The sequence below is a fragment of the Thamnophis sirtalis genome, unplaced genomic scaffold (assembly GCF_051295495.1).
Source record: "Thamnophis sirtalis isolate CommonGarterSnake01/CBP01778 unplaced genomic scaffold, rThaSir2_p1.2 scaffold_8, whole genome shotgun sequence".
In the NCBI taxonomy this organism is placed as follows: Eukaryota; Metazoa; Chordata; class Lepidosauria; order Squamata; family Natricidae; genus Thamnophis; species Thamnophis sirtalis.
Window position 1 is genome coordinate 50,426,460 of NW_028261388.1, and position 19,787 is coordinate 50,446,246.

The 19,787-nt window shown below is 40.2% G+C and overlaps 1 long non-coding RNA gene across 1 annotated transcript; it reads right to left on the reverse strand.

Moving 5' to 3' along the window:
- Positions 1 to 4,275: 4,275 nt before the first annotated feature.
- On the reverse strand, positions 4,276 to 7,411 carry LOC148044397 (uncharacterized). The gene is made up of 3 exons (XR_015697583.1): positions 7,235 to 7,411; positions 7,014 to 7,088; positions 4,276 to 5,463 (listed from the first exon to the last, which is right to left on the reverse strand). It is a non-coding gene; the product is annotated as an uncharacterized LOC148044397 (long non-coding RNA).
- Between the last annotated feature and the right edge of the window lie 12,376 nt (positions 7,412 to 19,787).

Sequence of the window (19,787 nt, forward strand, 5' to 3'; positions counted from 1 at the left end):
GTTCAAGGCACAATTTTTGTTCAACTCTAAAATAGATCAAATGAGGCAATTCTATTCTAAAAACATAAAACAATTGTGTGTCAAATAATAAGCTCACTGTGCTCTTTTATATCCCTTATCCTGAGGACTTGAGGCTTGGGGTTTGCTATTCCAGAGATATGACAGATTTTTAAAAGAAAGCAATGAGAATGGCAGTTTGACAGTCTCAGTTAAAATGGGTCCTTCATGTGACCTGGGTTTGGACGCTGATGCTCTCTATCCTTTAACAGCTGAAGCTGCATCTGCCACATTTTGTGGTCCCGCCACTTCATGCTGTGCAGCCAGCTGCTTCTGTTTATGCTAGACTCCTTGCAGCCTTCTGGCTGGGCTATAACATACTACAGTTGATATTCCATCACTGGCCATCTTCATTTCCCCAACCCCATAGAGAAAATGCTATCGGGATAGCTTGAGTGTGGTACACAGAATCAGGTTATCCCTGCAACTGACTCCTCTGTCAAGCTGGAAATTTGGATTTCAAAAATGCAAAGAAGAAAAATGTTACTTTATAATAGTAACTGTTTATTTAAGATAGAAAGCACCTTCTCTGTGACCCTCCCGTGTTTAGTTTGTATCTTATTTCCTATATTAGATAGCAACCTTCTACAATGAAATCCTATTCATCTACATACATTTTGATTGTTTTTAAGAGAAAAGAAGGTGAGAGGGGAGCTAAAATATTTAAGCCAGTGTTCTGCCAAACAAATGTCTTTCAAAGTTATTAAATTTAAATTTATTTATCCCAAACCCAAATAACCCTGCCGAACCTAGATCATGCAAGCTGTTGACAAATATATACCATCTGAAAGGCACCAAATTGTATGATTTAAACCTTATTGGGAAAACTAATATTCCTTTAATAAAATTTGCTTTGTCTTAATGTTTCTTATAGCAAGAAAAATAAAATAAAATACATGTGGTCTTAAGCAGAAAACAGGTTTGGAGGCATATTTCTTGAATACTCCTTTATGAATTTCAGTGTTCTTAAATATAGTGACTATTATCTTTGTGTATGTGAATATAGATAAAAATTCTGCAGAAGAAAACAATTACAACATTGGGTATAATCTACCAGGATAGTTTCCTGGACAAGCCCCATTAAATTTAATTAATTTCAGTGGGGCTTGTGAAGGAAAAACTTTTGGTGGATTGTGCTCATTGCTATTTTTTTTATTTTATTGCTAGAACTTTTTAGCCATTAAAGACACTTTTATTTTGAAGTTTTATAAATCTCAACATTATCTATCATAGTGTCTTGGAATGGAAAGTGTTTGATAGTACTTTTAAAAATGAAAATGGCTGTTTGGCAGCTTGATCAAAGTTTGATTTTTCACCAACTCTCTGAATGACCAAACTGACAAATTGCCAGATGTTCTTACATTTGTGAGGGATTGTGGCAGGAGGATAGCAAATATTCTTTGTTCCAAACAGCATGGATCTTTAATTTGGATATATTTTTTCTGAAAATATTCCTAAGAAATATAAAGAGAATATTCAAATTAACACCTAGCAACAAAATAGGTTGGGAGTTTTTCTTAACTACTTTAGGGATATTTTTCAGAGTCTTTCAGAATATGTTTAAAATAAAAGGAACAATGTACTTTTAAAGGCCAATGAGGGTGCATGCTAAGGATAAGAATCCAATCTAGTATTTCCCTCATATGTTGGACTACAATTTTCATAATTTATGGCCAGCCAAGGCAATTATATCTTAGATCATTTATTGATTTATAAATAGATAAGAGTATATCCCACTAAATGTCTAAGTGAGAGGTCTAGGATGCATAGATGGCAGCCATCACAGAATTGTAAGTAATGCCAGGTTGGCTCTGATTTTCAACAATGTGCTGCTGATACCACCAAACTACAGTTATGAGAAACAAATGAGCTATTCCCGTGAGCAACAAAGAAGTCTTGTTTTTATACCATGCTAAACTAAGTCTGAAATAGGTTTAATGAGTAGTGGGAATATCAAAAGGGGATCAATTGACCTAGTCAGATAATTTTTGAGTTTAGCATGAAAAGCCTAAATTTGAACAAAACAGATCCAGTCACAAATAAAATTCAACAGTTGTAGAAATACATAAGCCTGTCAATTAACCCATTTTGCATGCATAGTCTTCAAGAAAAAGAGCTGAAGAGAAGGAAGAAATTCTCTAATGCAGAACTAAATGCTAAGGCTAGAATCTGCAGAAACTCCCAACACCAACTGGCCAAGGTATGTCATTTTCCACTTTCCTGGTCAATAAGGAAGAACCTGGTGGAAGAGTTCATGTGGTCCTAGGTCTTCCTGGAGAATGTGGTGAAGATGTATTCCCAGTGCTGGAGCTTTTCCCAGTCAATAGAGCCGCCCAGAGTCCCTAGGGAGTGGGCGGCATACAAATTTTATTAAAGTTGCAAAGTCAATATGATGGGGAAATGTTCCACAACTGGAACATTTGGACCCTTCCACAACTGGAATAGAGGTAACATAGAAATGTTCATTCCTTCTCATTAGAAAAGAATAAAATAGCCCAAATGAGTGAATCAATGGGGAGTGTACCACACATGAGTTTTTTGTGTGCGGTGCAGAACAACTCCCAATATATATCTATCCTCAAAAACCAACTTTTTCTGGCCTCATATTACAAAACTGTCTCCTCACGTCACTGAAAGGTCAAGGGTGGCATTTGGCTCAAAAATGTTGGTGCACTGTGTCTTTTATGAATACTGGACATGTTGAACAAAGCTGGCATTAGTTAAATATGCAATTATTACAATAATTCACAAACATTTCCATGATGGATCTCCCAGGCTGGTTAATAGTACAAGTGTATGCATCTCTACTTAAAAAATAAGTCCAGCTGAGCCAGTGGTATTTACTGCCAGCATGGTCAGCCATAAACTCCCTCCAAAGGAAATCATGGAAAGCAACCATTGAAAATAACTTTCAAAATAGAAAAGGAGATTGCTAAATAAATAAATAATTGAACACTGAATTTCACACCAAATGGCCTCTTACAAATACAGTAGGCTTCTTGAAATTGCAACCATACCAATCTGCCTTGCTAGATGAGTCTGGTCACCATCTCACAACTGTTTTCAGCATTCCTGGAAAACATTCTTGTCAGCCCCTGTCCAGAAATAACTGGTGAATTAATTAATCATAGATTGCTAAATGAACATGCATTCATATGGTGAACTTGGAAGATTAAATAGACTCCAATTGCCTTTGGAGAGCCATATTTTTCACAGAAGTAAACAAATAAAATTTGAAGGCATGAACAGAAGCTGGCAGTAATCTAGTATCTTACACGATAATTTTCTATGCTATTTTGTTCCAATTTATTGGCTATATATTCTTCTGTATATCAAACATTTGCTCAGCTAGAGCAGAATGTGGATAAAGTGATCAAAATATACCTAGGAACAGATGGTGCTTGCTAGGCAACTGGTCTTAATTAACTTAAAAAACAACTTGAAGGCCTTAAATGGAGGAATGCTATCGGGATCTTATCTCAGGGGAAATGGCTTCAAGCTGAACTGTTAGATATTCAGCCAATTAGATCTCTATGCCCCCCCTCTTTCTGTGTGTGTGGGGCATGAATATACATATATATGTGTCTATGTGTGTATCAGCACCTAGAATAGCTGACCTTCACTGATCTTGAAAGATAGCCTTTGTATGGGAGGCTACCTAGGGTTGTAGGCTAAATTGGGAAGTAAAACAAAACTCCTACAAGGCAATAGTAAAATCTTTCTGTATTGTTACCAAAGTAAATTATCTGGGCAAATCATTTTGACTGGGGGAAAAAAAGACCAACTAGTCATGTTTGAAGCTGACTGGTTATTATAAATGAAATGTGATAGCAAGTTCATATCAAAATTTGTTTGCTTAAATAGTTCTAGATGGTTCACATGAGAATACCAAGCTTTAATGTAGATGAAGAAGGAGGGAGCAGAGTTTATCACAACATATGTTTATTGTAATCCTGTATCAGCAGCCACTGTATAGTTGTTAAAGAACAGACTACAATATATAAATCCATTCAATGCCCTATCAAACACATTTATATTTTTAGATAATTTTGATGCAATTATCACTATTTCTGGGTCATACATAAAGCACCGAAGCCTTCAAATCCTATGGGAGAATTCAGATAAGATACCTACAGATTGTGATGGGGGCAGGAAGTCAATCGTTGCAGCACCATGGAGAGTTCCAAATAAGCAATATATTCTAATACAGAACTACACTCAGGGATTCCTGTCCCTTCCTCCACACCTTTCCATCCTGGAATAGATGAAAATTTGCTTTGAACCAAGTGCACCTCCTCTTCTCATATAATTCCTTCCATATGTTGATATAATCTGGAGAGCCATACCTTCAGGGGGAGTAGAAATTCTTCAGAAGGAACAGATTCAGTCCCAAATTTCTAGTTCAAACCACCTCTCCCATCCACCTATCCAATAGGTTCATATATAGTCCTGGCATGCTCGGTAACAGGACAGTCATACTTAATTCACATTTTCACATGTAACTTTAGTCTACACAGCATTACTGCCAGTGCACCAGATAAATTCAATTTTATCTGCTTCAGAGTTAAAATTCAGGAGCTTCTCATTGTGACATCTCTTGTAAAATTGCTTGGACTTATTTTATATTGAATATCCCATTCAATTAATACTCCAGGAATTCTCCAAAACTGAGAATCTGACAGAAATTTTCACCCCATGGAGTTTCAGGTGAATGGAATTCCTCAGATATATCAGGATATTCTACGGTGAGATGACTTTGGGATAGTAACATAAAGTAAAAGCTATCCTGGATTTCTAAAACAGACATTACCAATATGATACTAACCAGGGGGGAATTGAATATCAGCTCCCATTATCTATTCTATAACAGTTGATCATGAAACCCAACACAGCTGCATAGCTACAGGGTAAAGAATACTTTGGTAAAGGAATTACTACCAGAGACCAGAGATATAGTTCTGTGACCCTTGTTTCCCCATAAATCCCTGCTCAGGAACCAAAACAGCAGTGGGTGTACTGTTTGGAGGTAGAATATTCTCCTGCAATCCAAGGCTTCCCTTTTGCCTACTTCATTCTACAGGGCTAAAGCAGGTAGAAGTGTTCCCAGCTACAGGATCTGCATTAATGTTCTAGGAAAAGAAGTTCAGCCTCTACTGTTTTCCTCCTAAACCCTTTAGTTTCATCTGATTAGCTCTTGCTTCTGCAGGTACAGATCCCAAGTATCATGGTTGGGCACACTAATCCCTTGGGTGGCTTGCACATCATCCTCCCTTTTCAGGCCTGTCACCATTTTTCTTTTTTCCTTTTCTCAGTCTTTCATAGGAAAATACTGCAGAATTTTCAGTAGAGAGAAGTGGGTCTGCAGGCAACTGAAGAACCCTTGTTTGCACCTGGAGATGATACTGTCTGAAATAGATTCCAAAAAGATTGGACAAAACAAACTGAATTCATTTTTCAGGATTTTGTCTAGAGTGAACATAGCAAACTCAGCAGAGCTGGCCAGTAATTTTCTAGCTCCATGTCTGATACTTGAAATGATAGAGGCAGTGGTGAAATTCATTTTTTTTTACTACCGGTTCTGTGGGCATGGCTTGGTGGGCGTGGCAGGGGAAGGATACTGCAAAATCTCCATTCCCACCCCATTCTGGGGCCAGCCAGAGGTGGTATTTGCCGGTTCTCCAAACTACTCAAAATTTCCGCTACCGGTTCTCCTGAACTTGCCAGAACCTGCTGAACTTCACCCCTGGATGGAGGCATTTCCTCACAAAAACAGCAACAATTTTGCACGACAGCATTTTATGATATAGTGGTAGTATGGCAAATATGAACAATTTTTTTAAAGGGATACATACTACAAGGCAGCTCTATATCGGTTATGCTTTAGTTTAGTTGCTTATATACCTATTTCATTCTGTAACCACACAGTCTAAGATCACCATAAACTGCTTATTTATTCCTTAATTTTTCAAAGGATCATAACATCATAATACTTTTTCAAACAATATCACTAAGTAGTAATATTATATGTAATTTTTATATATAGTATCATTCCCCTCCAACAGTTACTTCTATTTTTTGGCAGTCGGGGGACTATCTTCTTGATCACCGCATAGCCTGGGGGCTGACTAGACTTGATGGAATTTGAAGTCCAATATAACTGGCAGGTACAGAGCTGAGAAAAGTACAATTAATATGATAATGCTTGATGACTCTGCCTGCTACAGTCCTTCCAAGGATGGCTATTAAATACTTTCAAATAATGACTGTCTCTACTTTTTAAGATTACATGGTGGATCAGTTAGGGCAATTCACTTCCACAATTATCTCAGCTGCTTTTAGTTAAATACTTTATTTAACCAATGTAAATCTAATGTCAACACTTTGTAATTTGAGTTATGAAGGAAAAGCAAGAGATGCGTGCTTTGTAACAAATGCTAAGTTGTATGCAAATCAGCATCTAATTGTATAGTACTCCCCTGTGGTTCTCTGCTTGCTGTAACTTTACAGATGTTCCCAAATTGCTTCATGGATTATATAAAGAAAAGACAATAATTAAGAATCGTCTTGTTTAAGGTCCACATGAACAATTAGTCCTTGCCAGTTTATAGCCTTCAATCAAGCAGAGATTTTATATACATCTGCTTCTTTAGCATCATCCTTCAAAGAGAAACAACAGGATTCTTGTTTGCTATTTCTTTTCAGAATTAAGAAACACTTGTTTCTTTTGTTCACAATACAATAATTTTATAGTTGGAGAGCTGGTAGTTAGCTCTGCCATTTCTTTGCAGCCACGATGGCCATGTATTGCCTGAGAAGCTGGGCAGGCCAGGATATGTCCATTATTCTACAACGAATGAACATAATACTTGCATAGGGCATGAACAATAGGATCTAGACAACTTCAGTTCTAACTATAAAGTCCTTTTAGTAAGATAATCAGTACATTCATTTACTACCTGTAATTAACACAAGGTTCACTCCATTTTATAGACAATAACGAATTCTGTCTGCCTCTTGATATCCACAGGAAGCTACAAAGAATAAAAGTGAATGCTATAATTGAGAAATACAACTTGGATTTATTCGATATAAATATAAATATTTTAAAAAGTTATTTAAATAATAATAGATAATAATAAATTGGATTCTGGGTCCAATTCAAAGTGTTGGTTATCACCTTTAAAGCCCTTTATGGCATGGGTCCAGACTATATGAGGAACTGTGTCACCCCAATGGGCCATCTCACTTATTCCAACAGAGGAGTCTGCTCCAGATACTGTTAGCCAAGGAATTTTGGTTGGCAGGGTCCATGAGAAGAGCCTTTTCTGGCATAGTTCCCCCGCCTTTTTGGAACATTGTGACCAATCTCTTGGCCTTCTGAAAGGGCTTAAAAATCTGATTCTCCCAACTGACTTGGGGCCCCAAATAGGGTGTTCCACTCTAAAGGTGGTTAGTAGATTAGGAGATTTCACCTCCACCCCATTTACGTCTTGATCTCTTTTTATCCAGATTTTTTTTTGTCCAGGTTTCTCTTTTTACCTCTGTGTGTGTATGTGTGTGTGTGTGTGTGTGTGTTAATTTTAATATTTTAATTCTTAATACTGAACATTTTTAAAGTTTTTAATGTTCTCATTGTTTTATATTATGCTTTTATGGGATTGTAAGCCACCCAGAGTCACTTGACAATGAGATGGATGGCATATAAATTTAATATAAATAAATAAATAAATAAAACTTAGGACAATATTAACAAAATGAAAGCAAAACAAGAGGAAGTAAAATCTATTTTTGCTTTTTTTAATCCTGCACAACAGTGGTGCCATGTAAGATAATCGGCCGCATTCTAGATCTGACTTCCCTATTCTAGTTTTTTCTTATAATTTTCCTGTGGCTTATGAGAGTTAAAGTCCAACACAACTGAAGGGCTCCAGGATAAAGAAGGCTCTTTCTGAGGATCAGTTTAATTGAGAACATCTAAAATATATATGCCAGATGTTTAGCAAAATTTCACACTTCTCAAGCCAAAACAAATTGATGCCTGGAAATGTGTCTAAATCTTCAATGAGCAAGAAATGTGTCATTGAGAAAATGGTGTGAATACTAGATTACTTTGCTGGATAAAATATATAACGCTTCTACCACTGGCACATGTATTTGCTTTGTAATATCATAAAAATAATTACAATCTATGTATTTGATTTGGAGTAATTTTCATGCTATTAATGTATGCAAATATCATTGTATATTGTGAATACTTAAGCATATAAGTATTCATATATTTCGCTGCTGTTTATTTTTCTTTCTAAAAATTGGACCAAACTACCTATTTGCATTTTTTTTCTTCTGAAAAAACCTGGGGAAAGTTTCTTATGCAACCTAGCACTTTTATAGTTAATAAGAAGTAGTGTTAATATGAGAAACATCTTCTTTATTCCATGTAGAACTGCAACTTGCTCCAGACATGTTTCATGGGAACTGTATGATGGCTTTGCAGCAGCTCAGAAACTGCTGCAAATCTGTTCAGCCTTGCAGTTACCCATTTCTGATTCTGTGCCAATTTATTTAAAAGCAAAGCAAGGGATTTTTTTTTTTTTTTTTTTGCTTTTGCAATGCTGAAGAACTTGCACGTGGGCTCTTTCCTCATCAAATTGACCTGCCTCCTGGACTCACAACAGCCATTGTTCATGCTCTCTTCCTCATCCCCACAGAGCTTCAAAATCCAATTTCTGATGTCAAACTTCCCAGACTAGATCAGGATGCATAAATGGCAACTATTCTGATGGTTTGGTCAATGGTGGAATTCAATTTTTTTTACTATTGGTTCTGTGAGCGTGGCTTGGTGGGCATGGCATGGCTTGGTGGGCGTGGCAGGGGAAGAATACTGTAAAATCCCTATTTCCTCCCAATCAGCTAAGACTCAGGAGACAGAGAATAGATGGGAGCGGGGCCAGTCAGAGATGGTATTTACCAGTTCTCCGAACTACTCACAATTTCCACCACCAGTTCTCCAGAATTGGTCAGAACTTGCTGAATGTTTAGTTCAGCGTTTTAGGCAGACTTCGCAAAAAATCTCATGGACACAGCTCAGCTGGAGCTTTGTCGTAGACAAGATTTAAGACATGCACTGATGGCCCACTGAATAAGTATGAAGGGCCGATTTGAAGGAAACAACTTCTAAAGAGAAAATCTCAGTCTCCTAAATGCAACAACTGTGCTGTAAAGACCTGTCATTATGTTATCAATTAAATTCAAGTAATGTAAATGATTGATTCATATAAAACATTGGTTACATTGTAAAAGTAATAAACTGAAATAATTTGTTTATACTCTACTGCCTAGCCAATTGATTGGTCTGCTTTGCTAAGTATTTTGCATATATTCAGTGGATCAAAAGGATCAATCAATTTGTTAGACAATAGGACAAATAAACAATATATTTCAGCTGAAAAACAATGCAGAAAAAAATCACAAAGCTGAGAAAGTTGGTAATATATTTTGAGAAAAAATATTTTTTCAAATATCCATGTTTTGTTTTTATTTCCTAAGTAACGTTCGGTTAAATAGGGTTACAAATATTGTCTTTTAGCTTTTAATAATTCAGTGCCCCATGGTCAAATTCCAGCAAGGTTGCTGAGACATTTCAAGTGGTAGAATCAAGTATCCAGGTTTGATATAAACAACTGTTAAAAATTAAAGTAATTACTTTAAAACACTGTACTATTTTTTCTAAGCTAATTAGGCAATCTGCCAGGTGTTTGGTACTAAGACAGCAATGCTTTAATTGGAGCAGTATTAATCAAAAGTGGAAATCTAGCAATAATTAACTATCTATCATTACCATAATTACCATTCCCTTTATTATGTGAGATTCACAAATTACATAAAGTATCACAATAACTCTTGTTAATTATTATTTCCCAACAAAATTACAAATTAGTTTTTAAAGAACATGAAAATTGATAGTGTGAAATATTCCATGTAATGTGAACAACATATGTGATTCAAAGGTTAGGGATTAAAAAGCATATAGCATTCACCTGTATTATAAAACAAAATAAAATGAAGAAAAATATATTCTGCTATTTCATCCAAAATGGAAAAAAAGGAATATTACTTATTCCCCTTTCTCACCTGAAATACACAAACATAGATTATGTAAGGGGTTCTCAAACATTTTGGTCTCTACATTTTTAAACATCATTAAGGACCTCAAAGTGTTTTGATTTATGTGAGTTATATCCATCAATATTTGCTATATTAAAATTTTAAACTGAGATTTTAAAATATTTATTTATTTGACTTCACAGACACCCCCTCCCCACTGAAGGGGAACTTGAGGCCTTTGAGAACTGCTGGATTATGTATATAATCTAATCAAAGTTAAGTACATTTCAATCTGATTGTTTTCAGTTGAAAAATTCTGCATATACAGTACCTAGGTCCTTCATACAGAAATCAATACAGTTGAAAAGCACTGCACTGTTTCAATTTCAAGTCCAGGCTGACAAATATTTCTTCAAAATTTTATCAGGGTCCAATGTTTTTATTACCCATATTCTAATGGTAGTGATATTATATTGTATGTTGTGCTATTAGTAATATCTCTGGTTAGTTTAACATTTAGTTTAGCATTATATTTTTTTCTGTATGTTTGAACTCTTCTCTTTTAGATTTGTATAACAAAAGCAAAGAAAAACAATTTTCCGGGGGGTTGAAAATTATATTATCATGTGGAACAACTGTGATCAGCTTTTGCCACTTGAGCTGTAAATTACGTTCTTATAATATTAACAATGATTTTCAGGATGCTATTAAGTGATTACTCATTATAACAGGGCAGTCTAACTGGGGGGAACCAGAAAAAACTAGATTCTTTCAACCAAAGCATCCTTTACCCAGAACGTTCTTACCTGAGCTCTGAAAAGTTATTTTCTTCAAGGAACTGAAACAACTTAACCTGAACTGAGCTGCACATTTATAGATCTGTTCAGACACCATGTACATAGAAGAACTCTTGCTACAGATGCCCAAATGCCATCTTGGGTGTTACTGAATGATGGCCTTCTGAAACTAAATCCTATGTATGCATAACAAAGGGCGATTGGTCAGCAGAACTTAGATTTCCCCATCTATATTAAAAAAAAGATAAACACTGATTACACATTCAGATATACACATACACATATACACACTTTTACATAATATAGAAAAATGATATACCCATATTTTTCGGAGTATAAGACGCACCGGAGTATAAGATGCACCAAGGTTTTGAAGAGGCAAATTAAAAAAAACGTAGGTAGGTATATAGAGGAATAGAGAGGGGGAGAAAGAGAAATACAGTAGGGAGGGAGGGAGAGAGAGAGAGTAGGTAGGTGGTAGGTAGATAGAGGGGGGAGAGAGAGAAATACGGTAAGTAGGTAGGGAGAGAGAGAGAGTAGGTAGATGTTTCCAGGTGTATTTATCCATGTGCTGGAGAAGGAAATCACTGACAATCTGCAGCACCTAAGACTTTGTTTCTCCTGGCACAGCACTTGATCAATGTAATTCTCATCAATCAGTTAAAGAGCTTTCCTAAAGGAAAAAAAGTTTTTGCACTTTGCAAACCTCCCAAAAATGGCCCGTTTTTCACGAAAACGGGCCCATTTTTTTTTAAAGGCAGAAATAGCCTTGGAGGGGGGGCTTGCAGAGAGTTCCTGGGGGAGCAAAAACGAACAAAAAATGGCCCATTTTTCACAAAAATGGGCCAGTTTTCCATCAAAAAAATTGCATGCATAGTCTAATGGAGACTTATAGAGTGCTGCTGGGGGCTGGGGGGGCAAAAAACAGCCCATTTTTTTGCTCATTTCTGCCTCCCCAGCCCCCAGGAGCTCTCTGAAAGCCTCCATAAGGGTATGCATGGCCATTTTGGTGAAGGGGGCAGGGCTTCGGGAGGAAAAACTGCTGTATTCGGTGTATAAGATGCACCGATTTTCAGCCTCTTTTTTGAGGAAAGAAGCTCCATCTTATAATCTGAAAAATATGGTAATGTAGATTTAATAACAATATATATAATAAAAAATAACAATACAATGTAGAACAGAATATGTACAGTACAGTAGCGGCTAGATAGTGTAGTAGTTAGAATGCCACTTTTGATCCAGGACATCAAGGTTCAAATCATGGCTGGTGTTTATTTTACTTGTAGCAAAGACCCCATAATGTTTTACCTGTCTACCTCAGAATGTGAGAGGTAGCATGAACTAGAAGAGTCGTGCCTGCTTAGACATTGCCCAGATTAACAAGATCCATGTCAGATGTTCAATCTGATGATAAGTGAGCTAGTGGAACAAACCATACATGGATGTTTGTTTGTTTGTTTGTTTGTGTATTTATTTATTTATTTATTAAGTAGATTTATAGGCCGCCCGATCCCGGAGGACTCCGGGTGGCTTACAAAACAGGAAGAATAATTAATAGAAATAAAAAGAACAATTTAAAAAACATCACCCATGCACCCAATCTGATTGGGGCTGGACCTCAGAAACGAGGTTAACAGCCCCAGGCCTGCTGGAATAGCCAGGTTTTAACAGCTTTTCGGAAGGCCATGAGAGTGGGCAAGGTCCGGCTCTCTGGGGGTAGTTCATTCCAGAGGGTCGGAGCAGCCACAGAGAAGGCCCTCCTCCGGGGAGCCGCCAGCCGACACTGTCTGGCTGACGGCATCTGAAGGAGGCCCACCCTGTGGGATCTCACCGGCCGTTGGGAGGTATGTGGCAGTAGGCGGTCTCGCAGGTATCCTGGTCCTGAGCCATGTAGGGCTTTAAAGGTAATAACCAGCACCTTGAATTGCGTCCGGAGACCAATAGGAAGCCAGTGCAGCTTGTGGAGGATAGCTGTAACGTGGGTGTATCTTGGTACACTCAATATCGCTCGCGCGGCTGCGTTCTGGACTAGTTGCAGTCTCTGAACGCTTTTCAGGGGCAGCCCCATGTAGAGCGCATTACTGTAGTCCAGTCTTGAGGTGACAAGGGCGTGAGTGACCGTTTGAAGTGCCTCCCGATCCAAATAGGGGCGCAACTGATGCACCAGGCGAACCTGGGCAAAGGCCCCCCCTGGTCACAGCCGACAGATGGTGTTCCAATGTCAGCTGCGGATCCAGGAGGACTCCCAAGTTGTGGACCCTCTCTGAGGGGTGTAAATTCTCACCCACCAGGATTAAGGATGGACTATATGGACTGTCCTTCGGGGGCAGCATCCACAGCCACTCGGTCTTGTCAGGATTGAGTGCAATTTTGTTTACTCCCATCCAGATCCTGACAACTTCCAGGCATCGGCACATCACGTCCGCCGCTACACTGAGCTGGCATGGGGCGGAGAGATACAATTGCATATCGTCCGCATATTGATGGTATTTAACCCCGTGCTGTCGAATGATCTCACCCAGCGGCTTCATGTAGATGTTAAATAGGAGGGGGGACAAGACCAAATCCTGTGGCACACCACATTTAAGGGGCCTAGGGGTCGACCTTTGCCCTCCGACCAACACCGACTGCGACCTGTCAGAGAGGTAAGAGGAGAACCACCGTAAAACGGTGCCTCCCACTCCCACTTCTTCCAGCCGTCGCAGAAGGATACCATGGTCAATGGTATCGAAGGCCGCTGAGAGGTCAAGGAGCACTAGGATAGAGGAGTGTCCCCTATCCCTGGCCCGCCAGAGATCATCAGTCAGTGTGACCAAAGCGGTTTCAGTGCTGTACCCAGGCCTGAAACCAGACTGAAAGGAATCTAGGTAATCTGCTTCATTCAAGGTCCATCAGAGTTGAAGCGCCACCACCTTCTCGACAACCTTCCCCAAAAAAGGAAGGTTGCAGACAGGACGGTAGTTCTTAAGAATAGCTGGGTCCAGAAAATGCTTCTTGAGGAGGGGTCTTACCACCGCTTCCTTCTAAGGCTGCAGGAAAGATCCCTCCTGTAAAGATGCGTTCGTAATCATCTGGAGCCAGCCTCGTGTTACCTCCCTGCTGGTCAAGACCAGCCAGCAGGGGCACGGGTCCAGTAAACAGGTGGAGGCACTCATCGCTCCCATGGCCTTGTCCACTTCCTCAGAAGTGACAAACTCGAACTCATTCCAGGAAATCTGATCAAGACCTTTCCTCGGCATCTCCGCTGGCACTGCCCAAGTGGAGTCCAGGTCTGCCCGAATCTGAGTGATTTTGTCCGACAGAAACTAACGAACTCCTCAGCCCTTCCCTGTAGGGGTTCCCCCGCATCCTCACCTTTCAAGAGGGAGTGGGTTATCCTAAACAGGGCGGCTGGGCAAGATTCTGCGGACGCAATAAGAGCGGAAAAATGTGCATATTTTGCCGCCCGTATCGCCACTAAATAAGTCCTAATGAAGGCTCTTAATAGTGTTCAGTCAGATTCAGAGTTACTAGCTCTCCAGCGTCGCTCTAGGCGTCTCTTTTCATCTCCCGGAGTTCCTCGGTAAATCAAGGTGCCCTCCTGGATCCACTGCCACGGAAAGGCCACAAAGGCGCAATCCGATCCAGTGCCTCAGCATAGAAGGAAAGGGGAGTGGTTGTTGTAGGAGATAGCAGTTCGTATTTCTGAAAATTTTGCTTATTGTGTTTCATGTCACAAAGACTGCTTACCAAAACTTAATTTGCCGACTTTCGGCTGGGAGCTCACGGTCTTGTAATTATCGCAAGGAACTGATAAGGTCTGTACTGCACTTAATTCCTTGAAGGACAATTGCCTGACTTTGCGGTGGGTGAATGCAATCAATTCACAAGAGATAAATGACCAGGAATCTATTTCTTGCTTCTGCTAAGGCTGGGTCAGAACAATAAGATGGCAAAGAAGCGAACCAGACACACTGGGGCGAGAGGGGAGGTGGTGTTGAATTTTAATTAGCCAACCATCTCCAGGATGAAGCTCCCCCATTGGCTCCCCAAGCCATCTTTCAAAATGTCAGGAGAGTGGAAGCCTCAAGGAGTAAGGTATTCCACAGAGAAGGACCCATAGCAGAGAAGGCTCTTCTCAGCAGCAGACATGGGAGGAAGCTCAAACAGAGGAAGAACCGTGGCAAGGTAAGACCCTACATGGAACATACCATCAATAAATAGCTGAAGTGGCAGACATTGGGAAATCCTACCAATGGATGGAAAGAGCTGGACTAAAAGACAGCACAGAGACGCTGATTAAAGCAGCACAAGAAGAGGCACTAAGCACCAGATCCATAGAAGCAGAGGTCTATGACATCAGACAGGATCCTAGGTGCAGAGGCTTCAGAAACAGTGCAACATATAGTGGCAGGGTGTAAGATGCAGGCAGGGCTAGCATACACTGAATGGTACAACCAAGTATCTGTAACTAACCTTCCTAAGTCCAGATGCGAGATCCCAAAGACGTTTATGGAGAATAAGAAAGTTAGGATCCTATGGGACTTCCAGATCCAAATATATGGGCAGGTAGCAGCCAATCAATCAGGCATTGGGGTAGTGTATTAAGAAATTCCAGAGTAATAGTCAATTTAATGTATGTAAGAATTACACTCCTTATAAAGAATAAACTCTAAAAAAACAGTTCTCAGAATTTGTTTCTTAACATGCAGTGTACCTGAAGTTCCTTCCAATTCTACAATAGACAGAAAAGCCTGGTTTCTAAAGGATGGTGGTGGTGGTAGTATATGAAATATTTCTCTATTGATTGTAACATAAGAGTAGAATGTACATAGCTTAGCCCGAGGGAATTAAAAGTATAGTGTTGTAGTGTAGCATATTGTACACAAAACTCAATATAATCCCTGAACATATCTAGGGCTTTTCAGTCAGTTTTTCTGTAATAAAACTATACCACCATCTGGTGGCCAGAAAGTACTTAGACATCATAGCTAAATGTCTGGACTTTTGCTTGAAGACGTTTCACTTCTCAACCAAGAACCTTCTTCAGTTTCGAAGGAAGAAACTTGGATGACCAGCAAAACATCTTCAAGAAAAAAAAAGACAGTCCATTTGCCTTTTAAAAAGCACCTTTGGGATTTCTTAGACATCAATTGGGAATCAAAACTTAACAAGTTATTTTGGTCAAACGCCAACATACAGAACTCATCACTGCAGCTTTTTGGTTCAGAGGATGGTGCTGACAATGGCAAGATTTTGAATGAAGACAAAACATGGGAGGGAAACACATTTAGCCAGTTCTTTTAAGGATTGTCTCCAGCCTGATTGTCAGATATGGAAGAGAAAACGTTTTATGTTGTGTTCTTAAACAATGAAATACGATTTTTGGAACTTTGATAGGCTTCCCTATCCTACCCTATAAGAACTGTTATCTTGACTCTTTAATGTGATTTCTGTTTTTCATTGCATTAATGTCTACCAATATATTTACTACTAACTGTCACAGAAAGGAGGCCCCTAGATGACATTGACTAATCTTACTTTAATTCTCTTCATAGCATGTACTGTAATGTATATACAGTTTGCATGTATTTGGGGTAGTGTATTTGTGATCTTAAACAGAAAGGTTTTACAAATCTATTAATAATGAATCCATGAGCATTCCCCCTTCACCGAGGAGCTCCGGGAGAAGAAGCGCCGGAGGAGACGCCTAGAGCACTTGTGGAGGTCCGATAAGTCCGAGTCGAACCGAGCACTATTAACAACTTGCACCAAGGATTACATCAGGGCACTTAGGGCAGCAAAAAGATCTCATATTGCCACATTGGTTGCGTCCGCTGAGTCCCGCCCAGCCGCCCTGTTTAGGATAACCCGTTCCCTCCTAAATAGGAGGGATACGGGGGAACCCTTGCAGGGTAGAGCTGAGGATTATGCCCAATTCTTAGCGGACAAAGTTGCTCGGTTTCGGTCGGACTTGGACTCCACCGCTGCAGATCCAGCCGGGACACAAGAGGATCACTTGGCAAACCATCTTTGGGTTGAGTTTCAGGATGTTGCCTCTGGGGATGTGGACAAGGCCATTCGAGCTGTGAGTGCCTCCACCTGTATTCTGGACCCGTGTCCCTCCTGGCTGGTTGCCAACAGCAGTGAGGTGACACGTGGCTGGATCCAGGCGGTCGTAACCGCCTCCCTTCGGGAGGGGCACTTCCCCGCCGCACTTAAAACGGCAATGGTGAGACCCCTCCTGAAGAAACCATCCTTGGATCCAGCCATTTTAAATAACTACCGTCCTGTCTCCAACCTTCCCTTTGTTGGGAAGGTTGTTGAGAAGGTGGTGGCCTTCCAGCTTCAACGGGCCTTGGATGAAGCTAGCTACCTTGATCCCTTCCAGTCTGGCTTCAGACCCGGTTACAGCACAGAAACCGCTTTGGTCGCATTGACCGATGATCTCTGGAGGGCCAGAGATGGAGGCCATGCGTCCATCCTGGTTCTCCTTGACCTCTCGGCGGCTTTCGATACCATCGACCATGGCATCCTTCTGCGACGACTGCGGGAGGTGGGGGTGGGAGGCACTGTTTTGCAGTGGTTCTCCTCCTACCTCTCGGACAGGTCGCAGTCGGTGTTGGTGGGGGGGCAGAAATCGTCCCTGAGGCCCCTAAAACATGGGGTGCCGCAGGGTTCGGTCTTATCCCCCCTACTATTTAACATATACATGAAACCGCTGGGCGAGATCATTCGGAGGCACGGGATAAAATGCCATCAATATGCGGACGATATGCAATTGTATCTGTCCGCCCCGTGCCAACTCAATGAAGCGGTGGACGTGATGAACCAGGGTCTGGAGGCCGTTAAGAACTGGATGAGCGCTAACAAACTGGTACTCAACCCGGACAAGACCGAGTGGCTGTTGTGTTTCCTTCCCAACAATTTGGCTAATGTTCCATCTATCAGGCTGGGGGGTCAAATTTTATACCCCTCAGATAGGGTTCGTAACTTAGGAGTCCTCCTGGATCCACAGCTGACTCTCGATCATCATCTGTCGGCTATGACCAGGGGGGCATTTGCCCAGGTTCGCCTGGTCCGCCAGTTATGACCCTACCTGAATCAGGAGGCTCTCACAACAGTCACTCGAGCCCTTGTGATCTCTAGGCTGGAATACTGCAATGTGCTCTACATGGGGCTGCCCTTGAAGTGCATCCGGCGACTGCAGTTAGTTCAGAATGCGGCCGCGCGAGTGATAGTGGGCGCACCACGGTTCGCCCACATAACACCCATCCTCCGCGAGCTGCACTGGCTACCTGTTGAGCCCTTCATGGTAGTGGATCTGAGTACTTGAGAGACCGCCTTCTGCCGACTACCTCCCTCCGACCGATAAGATCGCACAGACTGGGCCTCCTCCGAATCCCATCCGCCAGTCAATGTCGACTGGCGACTACACGGAGGAGAGCCTTTTCTGTTGCAGCTCCGACCCTGTGGAATGATCTCCCCGTCGAGATACGCACCCTCACCACCGTCCAGGCCTTCCGCGCAGCCCTCAAGACCTGGCTCTCCCAACAGGCCTGGGGATAAGTCTCTAATTTGCCCCACCCGAGTGTTGAATGTTGAATGCAAGTTGTGTTTTTATTACTTTATTTTGTTCACATATTGTTTATTTTGAATTGGACCCCCTCCCTAATGATTGTAAGCCGCCCTGAGTCCCCTCAGGGAAAAGGGCGGCCTATAAATCTTAATAAAATACTCAAAAAAATTACTCAAAAAATACTCCTTTTCCATAAGCAAATTTGGGCAGCCTCCCATCTGAAGTCCAAATGGCCCTGACTCTACTGGCTAACCCTAATCCCTCAGGTTTTATTCCCAGGATGTTAGTTGACTGAAGAGTTTATTATTTTATTGTTCTTTTACTATTTTATATGCTTTTATTTTTATGGTTTATTAGTCATCCAAAGTAATATGACTTAGCTGGGCAGCCATGTAAATTTGCAGTGCAAGCAAACAATTAAACTTGCATTGGCATGGTTTTACACTACGGGAATGATGACAGTTGTGAACCAACAAATTCATCCAGCTAGCCTTTCAGAGTCACTTTGGATAGTGAGATGGACAGTATATAAAATGTATAAGGTAAGTAAAAAAAAAAAAAAGCAAGACTGCCCTCAAAGTTTGTCTACTATTTAACCTGACTCTCCAAAAAATTTAATACACATTTATTACAAAATGTAACTGAGTTATGGAACTACAGTCTTATTTTGTGGTATATTAATTTACATGGATATAAAACTTGGCTCCCATTTCTTAATCGCTTTCAAATTTATTTATTTGTTACTTTTGAAATATTAAGAACCTGGCAAGTTTGATGACATTCACTGGGGGGGTTTCCTTCAATCCTTAATGAAAGAAGTTTTTAGCTATACATTTAAAGAGTAAATTTGGGGAATAAATGGGAAAAGGATGATTAGAGTATTGTTTCTGTAAAGATATAAACAGATTAAGGATCATGATGGATCAGAAATAGGATTTTGATATTAATTGAAAGAATCTTCCCCTTAGGAAATAGTTGGTGCTTTAAATTCTGAAAAATACTACTGTATGTGGTAGGATGGGATTTTGAAAGTTGGACACAAGCCAGAACCAGAGGGAAGTAAAAATTAAAAGAGAAGAATGCTTATTCAATTTATGAACACAAGATGGAGGAAAGTACCTTAACACTGGATGTGCTGAAGGATATTTGTGAACCATTTTTAAAAATTATCTGTTCTTTCTTTGTTATTTCCTTTAACCTCTACTTTTATTTTTATATTATTTTTCTTTCTTTCTTTTCTTTTTTATACTTTTATTTTATAGTTTGGACAA